The following is a 9,352-nucleotide window of genomic DNA, read 5'->3' as shown; positions in this document are numbered from 1 at the left end:
TCTTACTCTCACAGGGAGTTCACTAACGGGCAATTCGAGATCTATAAGAGAAGGAGGAGACAGAAATTGCGCAGCAGAAATGCTAACGCTCATAGTTTTGTGCAGCAGCGCCTTGTTCGTTCGCGTGAGTCTTCTACTCTTTTTAATAATTTGCAGTTGTCCATTCCTATGTCGTTAGTTGATCGGCTTGAGAAGATATTAAACAGAGTGATCATTCCGTAACGGCCATTCGTCGCGCTCGCATATAGTTGTGTGTTTTTGTCCAAATGCGGCAGCCATGGTTGTTGCCCTCTTAGGGGCTGAACGGGAATGTGTTGGCGGTAAGTCTTCACTGCTGCTGAGCATTTTGGTTGTTATTTTCTGTACTTCTTGTTCCTGTTGCTGGCAGTGGCTGACTTTCATGGGCATTTGTGCTAGTGTGTGTGTTTGTGCTTTCGTTGACTTGGCCGTTCTCGCTCTGCCGCGAATGTGTGTCAGGCGTCTGATCAGTGGATAGGTCGTTCAATGCTGCATCAACTGCCAGGCCCAATCGCTCTAATCGCTGTCTTCTGCTGCTGATCGTCCAGTCTATTGTGGCTATGGGAGCAGGCTCCAGTAACCTTCTTCTAGGGAGTATGACCTCTGCGTAATAGTAGTACTCTGGTGGTGGCGACACTGGGCGATTCATCCTGATCAGCATCCTCCGCATTTCATCAAGGTTCCGGTCATGGCTTATTTGCTCCTCTTCCGTGTACGGGCGCTGATTTGGGATCACCTCGATGCGGTTCCATTGATGCTTCGCGAGTTCCTTGGGTAGGTGTTTGCCAAGAAACTCGGAATACCGGGGTCTTGTGACTCTGTGCCGTACATAAGGGTCATTGACCACTTTGGCTGCCTCGATGTTGTGGTGGGATCTCATTTGTTCCGTGTACCTTTTGCAAGCTTTCTCATAGACTGCCTCAACAGTGTCCACTTCCAGGTCCCTGTGAATGTTGTCGTTCCTCACATACCATGGTGCATTGCAGATCAGGCGAAGGGTCTTGTTTTGCTCAACCTGAATCCGTCCAAATTCCGTGCTGCCGGCTAATGGACCCCATACAGCCAATGTGTACTGCCAGATAGGTGCAATCATTTGCTTGTACAACATGACCTTGGTATCGAGATTCAGTTTGCTGCTTGAGTTTAGGAGCCAGCGCAGTTTTTGGACCCTTGCCCTGACCTTTGTTATGACGTTGGTGATGTGTAGGTGGAACTGGAGCTTGGCGTCCAGCTTGACCCCCAAATACTAGTGCACAGCGATGCTACTAATCCGCTGGTCAGCAATGTGCGGCTGCAAATCAGCCACTGGCTGTTGGATCGCGTGCAATGTATGCACTAAATGCACAGTTTTTGAGGCATTGATGGTGATGCCCCATTGCTTTGACCAGTTGGAGATGCTCAGTAGGAAACGGTTGAGCTTTCGGTAGCCATGAGCTGGTTCATGCCAGTGGCCAGGAGTGCTGTGTCGTCGGCATAAGTGGCCAAGAGCATACCACTGTCGCGAGGAAGCGGCTTGTCGTATGTGTACAGATTATATAGTACAGGTCCAAGTACGCTGCCCTGTGGAACGCCTGCTGCAATCATTTTGTTTCCCGATTTGACGCCGCCTGTGCATTCCACGTAGAAAGACCGACCATCCAAGTAGTTAGACAAGACCTTATATATCGCTGCCGGTAACAACTGCTTCATCTTATGTTTCAGGCCCGCATGCCAGACTCGATCGAAAGCCTCCTGAATGTCCATATAGATGGCAGAGCAGTACAGGTTGTTCTCGTAGGTGGACAGGATGAACTTTGTTACTCTCCCCAATTGGTGTTCAGCCGCGTGCACATGTCTGAAGCCAAACTGATGGTTTGGAATAGACTCAACAAATCCATCAGCTTCCATCATCCTGGTTAGGATAAGTCGCTCAAACAGTTTGGACAGGCCCGAAAGCAGGCTGATGGGTCGATAAGATGGCAGCTTATCGGCGGGTTCCCCTGGCTTGGGGATCATACTGACTGCCGCGTGCTTCCATCTGTTAGGGAAACAACCAATCCTAAAGGAGCTGTTGCATATGAGCGCGAAATATAGTAGAGCAGACTTAGGTAGAGCTTTTATGGTCCGATTGTCGATCCTGTCCATTCCAGGGGCCTTTTTCAGCTTTAGTACCTTGATCTGTGCCTCAATCTCAGGAAGAGTTACCGCCCTGAAGCCCGAATTGGGCCCAGGGGATCCAAACTCTTCAAGGGACTCTTCGATGACTCGTCTGTCGGCTGCCGCGCTGGTCAAAACAGGCTTAAATCTCTGCTCGAGATGCAAAGCAAAAGACTCTGCCTTCTCCTCGGTGCTCTTGCACCAGGGATCGTCAGCATTATCCTCTCCATCGGCAAAAAACTTCCTCACAGGCAAATTGGCTGCTGGCTGCCGCTTCAAACCATTAGTCAGCCTCCATAGCTTCTGCATGCTGTAGCGATCGGTAGGGTCAATGGCCAATAATGGCGTCAGCGCGTCTGGCTTTGCCCGCTTCTAGCTCCTTGTGAATCCTATTGGCAAGCATGTTGTACAGCTGTCGCGCTGCCGCGTCATGGTTCCGTTTCAGGTTCCTCAGGCGCCTCTTGGTGGCAATCATCAGCCGTATGCGATTGCTGACCTGGTACTCAGCCTGGACTCTAGGTCGGACGGGCCTCCTCAGACTGCTTGTGGCATGTTCGGCTGCCGCTAACACGTTCCTCTCAAGGATATTGGCTGCATCATCAACATCCTCTGCTGACCTGAGCTCAGTGTTCAGATGGATGTGCGAGTCAAGCCATGATTGGAACCTCGAAACGCTAGGCAAGAGGCGTCTCTTAGTCACCGCCTCCGCTGGAGACATGCTCAGCTCAATCACCATTGGGAGATGATCAGAAGAGAGGTCCTTTAGATGGGATATATGCAGTACTTCGTCCCTCACGCCCTTGTAGACCGCGAAGTCAATTGCCGATGGTGTATGCCGAGTATTTGTACGGGTAGTGAGTAGGATATCCAGTGGCCAGAATGTTGCAGCTACTTTTCTGAACGGCCCTGAGCAGCTGTCCGCCTCTTCTACAAACCCTTGCGTTTCCCCACCATGAGTTCTTCGCATTCCAATCGCCAGCAGCAACGAATCTCGTTGCCAGCTGACCAAACAATGCCAAGAAGTCGTCCTCGGACCACTCCTGCAATGGGGGGCAGTAAATGGATGAGAACACTAGTCGGCCGCCATCAGGCAGGGTCAGGGCAGCAGATACACACTGAATGTGGTTTGTTGCTATATTAGGCAGGGCAATATGAAGGATTCCAGCTCTGATTAGGAGCAGGGATCCCCCACGACCAGTCCCAGATGGGTGATTAGCACTGTACGTACACTTAACGCTGAAGGTCTCTGAGGTTTTAAAACGAGGCTCAGAGACCATCAAAACGTCAACTTCGTGTCTGCGTGTAAATGCCGCAAGTTCGGCTGTCTTCACTCGGAGTCCCGAGGCGTTCCAAAATACAATCTTTAGATTGCTGTGTTGGCGGGTAGAGTAAATAGCATTATTATTATAATGCATATAAACAATCCGTTAGCTTCGTCATTTGTGCAATTAATACATCCATTTTCCCTTCTAGTTTCTGAGTAGATTCAGCAGCAGCGGCCGCATGCTGGATCCGCTCCTGTGTCAGCAATGTGATGAGGTAGTCCAGTTTCTGACTGAGTTCATCGCTAGGACGGACGCTCTGATTGCTCACCGTGCGCTGGAATCCAATTGTGGTCGCTGTGGGTGGCACCGACTGCCATACTTGCCTCCCTGGAAGAGGCTGGGAATGACTCGGTGGTTGCCTTGTGCGAAGGGCCTCAGCATAACTGCTCATCTGAGCTGGAGGAGCAGGAGCTCTTGCGCCTGAGCGCGCTCGCCGGCGGCCCGGCTGCTGCAGTGCTGGAAAGCCCTGCTGGTTCATGACGGGTGGCTGGCGGGGAAGCCGCAAACCCTGAGCGGAGGGTAAGGTAGGCATCGAAAGTTTACTCAACATCCTGTTGGTCTTTTCTCATCCGTTATTCCTTCTGTTGCAGTACTCTTTGTATTTGATACAACCACGGTAGCTGGCAACATGGGGACCATTACAATTGGCGCATTTCGGCACATCCTCCCGCTTCTTGGGGCAGTCCTTGGGGTCATGCTTCTCCCCACACTTCAGGCATATAACTGCACGGCTGCAGTAGTTCTTGGAGTGCCCAAACATCTGGCACTTGTGGCACTGGGGAACGCCTGGCGCGCGTATGGGCTTCTCAACCTTGATCCGTTGGCTGCAAATTCCCGTTAGCTCATAAATACTATTATTATTGTCCTGAGGCTCAAGCTGGACCTCGAATAGGTCCAACGGCTCCTTTGTGAATCTTTTAAGTATATTGGCAATATGTCTCACCTTGTATCCAAGTCTACCGAGCTGTTCGCGCACCCAGTCTGTGGGTGTGGAGCGGTGCAGGTGACGTATGACGATACGCATACCCCTTTCGCTTCGCAGGCGAAATGTATGGTGATCCACACCTTCCCCCTCAGATAAGAGCGAATTAGGGCCCCATGGCCATCTATTGTATGGCACATGACTTTGAGAGACCTATTAGCAGCAGGCTTAGTGTCATATGTGCCTGCGCCAATGGCATTGTCAAAGCATTGGAGCAGGGGAAAGATATCAGAAACATTAGGAATGTATATAGGGGCTGGCCGCACAATTCTGGCGTCAGCAGTAGCAGCAGCATTGGGTGCGTGCGCAGTGGTAGGGGCAGGCGGGGGGTGGTGTGAGAAGTAGAGGGCCTGTTTGTGGGAACAGGTTCTTCGGCTTCCGTCTCTCCCTCGCTGCAGTCAGTGTCAACATCCATATCGTCGTTTGCTAAGTCGTCAGCATCCGAGAGTATATTGTAGTAGTTCGTTATATTCATCTGGTTAGAGTCAGGCTTCTCCTTGGAGGATACTGTCCGTTTGATCTTCTTGGCCGACGCCTTTGTAATCGGCGAGCCCAAGGTGGTCGTCCGCTTCTTGTTACGGGCCTCAGACTCCGCATTCAGCTTAGCCATTACTTTCCTCTCCCTTGCCAATTTCTCCTGCTGTTCCTTGAGGATCTCGTACAGAGTCGGCTGGCTCAGCACAGGTGCTGCAAGGGCAGTAGGATTGGTGGAGACAGTAATGGCAGAACTGCCAGGGGCACAGGTAGCAGTCGAAGCAGCAGCACGAGCAGCACCAGTAGAAACTGGAGGACGTTGAGCGGCGTGGGCAGCTACACCAGCAGCACTAGCATTAGTAGGAACTGAAGCAGCTGGAGGGCGTTTAGCTGCGGCGGCAGCTACGCGAGTAGGGGCGGTGGCTTTGGCAGCAGCAGGAATGGCAGCACAGGCAGTAGCAGCAGAGGCTCTGGTTAGCATGGCAGAGGGGGGGGCTAGCAATGGCTTGCTTGACAGTGCAGCGGACGGGGCCTGCATCAACTTGGCTGCAGCGGCAGCTGAAGTTGATGGCATATCACTGGTCAAATCTGCCAATGAGGTCGAGCGACAGGAAAGGGGGCGTAAATCACTCTGCGAAATTCCCGACATTAGTAGCGGGGGGGAATGCAGATCGATTTCGTTGTCTGAGCAGGGAGCACTTGAGGCCTTGAGTGGTCTTCTTTTTGGATTTGGGGCACGGTTTACGTACCATTGTTTGTTCTTTTGCAGCTTTATTAGCGCAAAGGCAAGTGTGAAAATGGCGGAGGGGGGGGACAGCAGCGGCTGCAGCCTACCCCACGTTTCAGAGAAAAACTTGTGCACGGCACAACACTTCGCGTTGCCCCGAAATGTTTTAACAGAATATTGCACAGTGTTTACTTACACATGTTCAATATTATTAGGGATTTTTTGGCGATTTTGATGGTTTAATTTTTAATTATTGCGGAACGTTTTGATTTTTTCTGTTGTGTTCGTCTTGCGAACTAAATTGGCAGTCTCTCTTCATGTCGAACCAATCTCATCGCCACCTGCATTAGCAGGGGGGGAGGGAGGCTGACATGAAGAGAGAACCGTTTTATTTGATTATACTCTTAAAATTAGCATATTTTACAAATAGTTTCGCGCCGGCTGCTTATCTACATTACATGTAGTTGCAGAAGTGGCTGTAAATTGGCAGGGTAACATTTGTTACGGTATTGGCTTATTTGGTATTTTTTAGTAGGTATCGATAGTTTGGCTAAATGCCAGGGTAACACTAAACTTATTGCTACTTTGTTTACATTATTTTAATTGTTTTTAATTTGTTTTCAGGTGGAGTATGCAGCCGTGAAGAACATCATTACGCCTATTGGTCTCGTCGTCAGCTGCGAAGTGGAATCCTTGCGAGTGTCGGCGCTAAACTGGGACTGCAGGACAGCATCAACAGGGCTGAAGCTGGCCGAGGTCCAGTGCATCGTCATTCTGGATGTGGATTACGATTTTCTGTGATGGTGAGTGGATTCGTATCTGTGGAAGAATAAAAGGGGTTTTAGTTTCTTTTCAGCCGCCGCCATCATCTGGATTCTGGAGCTGCCGCCGTTCATCATCAGGTTCTCTGCTGGGGCCGTCATTTGCCTGCGTAGCAGCTGCATTTGCGCTACTACGGCTGATTTCCATGTTGTGTGTTGCAAATGGATTGCGCAGCCAGTTCTCGCGTCTGACTTGGAGCAGTATTGTTTGGATGGCTGTCAGGCTTATGTTGCTGTTTGGATTGTGCTCTTCAATCATTGCGGCATACCTTGGCCTGGCCAGCCTTCTTGGAATGTATGGATGCGTTGCGATCTCACAGGCAAGTAAGTTTGTGTGCTGCATTAGCCGAGTGTAGTAGTTCCTGCAGAGTCTGTTAAAAACTTCTTCCACAGTTGCTACTTGGAGATCCGCATGCAGTGCGTTGTTGCTCATATCCATTTGTATTCCCAGGTATGGCATGACGGATTTTTTGGCCAGGAGTTGCCCGGCTAACCTTGGAGCTGGAGTGTGTTGCTGCGCAGGTGAGAGAGTGTAGAACATGAGCAGTTTTTGCAAGACTGATGGTTATTCCCCATTTCTTAGACCATGATAATGCATCAGCCAGGAGCCGCTCCATATTTTCGTTGGCTTGTTTTGGACTCAGGGCAGATACGAGGTATACTGCGTCATCAGCGTACGTTGCTAGCATTTGGGTTGCGTTTGCGTGTCTTGGTGGCTGCGGCATGTCGGCAGTGTAAAGATTGTAGAGCACTGGGCCAAGTACGCTTCCTTGCGGCACTCCAGCGGTTATGTGCTTTAGGCTTGAGGTGATGTTGTTACAGCAGACGACTTTGAAGCTTCTGTCTGAGAGGTAGCTGGTGAGTAGGATGTATAAATTGTCAGGTATTATCGTTTTAACTTTGCAGAGAAGACCCTGGTGCCAGACTCTATCAAAAGCTTCCTGGATATCCATGTACACGGCACTGCAATGTCGCTGCGCTTCGTAGGATCTGAGGATAAATTGCGTGACTCGTCCGATTTGCTGTTCCGCTGAGTGCTGAGTTCTGAAGCCAAATTGATGGTTTGGAATAGCCATGGCAAAGCTTTCTTCTTCAAAGAGTCGCTTGAGGATGAGGCGTTCGAGGATTTTGGAGAAGCCTGTAAGCAGGCTGATGGGTCTGTAGGACTCAAGCCTATCACTCGGCTTTCCTGGCTTCCTTAACATTGAAATTTTTGCGCATTTCCAGGACTTTGGGAAGTGGCCGAACTGCAGAGCCGAGTTGCATATCAACAGCAGATACTCGATGGCGGATGTTGGCAGAGATTTAATGACGCGATTGTCGATGCTGTCGAAACCGGGTGCCTTTTTCGTCTTGAGCTTCTTAATTTCCGATTTGAGTTCCTGGATGGTTACAGGTCTGATTATTTGAGCAGCTACATCTGGACCGTTTTCTTGTAATACTGCGTTAATTTCTTCTCTGTCTTCTAGGGCTGCCGTGATCTTTGGCGCGAAACGTGCTTCCAGGTGCTGCGCAAAGGCCTCAGCTTTTTCCTCCGTAGTTTTGCACCAAGGATCAGCAGGAGCTTGCTGCCCTTCCGCCACGTGCCTCCTGACTGGCAGATTTGGAATGGACTGTCTCTTGATTGTATTGGTGAGCCGCCATAGTTTCTGCATACTGTACCTATCAGTTGGGTCGATGTCGTGTAACAGTCTGTTCATTTGTTTGTCTTTTTGCAGCTTGATCCGTTTACGTATTCTGTTAGTCAGCTGATTGATAGTGCGTGCAATGAGGGGGTTGGAGCACCTATCTCTTTGGTTGATTTTGCAGAGTATTCTTTTGATCTTGATCGCTTTCAGCGTTTGCGAGTCAAGATGAAGGTTTTGCGGTCCGTACACTGTGTGCTGGTTACTTGAGGCTTGCGAGGCCAATTCAGCTGCAATGTAGATGTTCTTTTCAAGGATAGCCACTGCATCGTCTATGTCGTCGCCGTTGTGAAGTTCAGTCTCCAGATGGATTCGCTGTTCAAGGTGAGCTTGAAATCTTTTGATATTTGCATTTTTTGGTAATAGTATCTTCTTTTTTCCATATTCAGGTCTCAGGAGGAGTCTAATGATTTGCATGTTGTGATCTGAACCTAAATCATATGATGTTTCGATGTGAATTAAATTGTGTCTAATACCCTTATAAACCGCAAAGTCTATAGCAGACGGCATATGTCGTCGATTTGAAGGGAAATGGGTGGGGGATCCAGTGGCCAGTATGCTTTGGTCGTTTACCTGGACGCATTTCAGAAGTGCAGCCCCTCTTCTACAGGATCTTGCATTGCCCCACCACTGACTTTTGGCGTTCCAATCCCCAGCTACGATAAATCTGCTACCCAGAGAGTCGAATACCTGTTTAAATTGTGTATCAGTCCATTCGTGTGCAGGTGGACAATAGATCGCACCAATGTTTATTGTTTGATGGTTTTTATACCCGATACTCAAAATGAGTATTGGGGTATATTAGATTTGTGGTAAAAGTGGATGTGTGTAACGTCCAGTAGGAATCGTTTCCAACCCCATAAAGTATATATATTCTTGATCAGCATCAATAGCCGAGTTGATTGAGCCATGTCTGTCTGTCCGTCCGTCCGTCTGTCCGTCTGTCCGTCCGTCCGTCTGTCCGTCTGTCCGTCCCCTTCAGCGCCTAATGCTCAAAGACTATAAGAGCTAGAGCAACGATGTTTTGGATCCAGACTTCTGTGATATGTCACTGCTACAAAAATATTTCAAAACTTTGCCCCGCCCACTTCCGCCCCCACAAAGGGCGAAAATCTGTGGCATCCACAATTTTAAAGATAAGATAAAACCAAAAACGCAGAATCGTAGAGAATGACCATATCTTT

At 49.4% G+C, this 9,352-nt stretch overlaps 1 long non-coding RNA gene across 1 annotated transcript; it reads left to right on the top strand.

Annotated features, from left to right (window-relative positions):
• The first annotated feature begins 7,700 nt into the window (after positions 1-7,700).
• Positions 7,701-8,660, top strand: LOC113566441. Its single transcript, XR_003409085.1, has 4 exons — positions 7,701-7,879; positions 7,953-8,115; positions 8,202-8,492; positions 8,558-8,660. It is a non-coding gene; the product is annotated as an uncharacterized LOC113566441 (long non-coding RNA).
• The last annotated feature ends 692 nt before the right edge of the window (positions 8,661-9,352 follow it).

Source organism: Drosophila persimilis, unplaced genomic scaffold (genome assembly GCF_003286085.1).
Source record: "Drosophila persimilis strain 14011-0111.01,24,50 unplaced genomic scaffold, DperRS2 tig00000697-arrow-arrow-pilon, whole genome shotgun sequence".
NCBI lineage: Eukaryota > Metazoa > Arthropoda > Insecta > Diptera > Drosophilidae > Drosophila > Drosophila persimilis.
The sequence above is the reverse complement of the archived record's forward strand: the minus strand, read 5'-3'. Positions and strand labels throughout refer to the sequence as shown.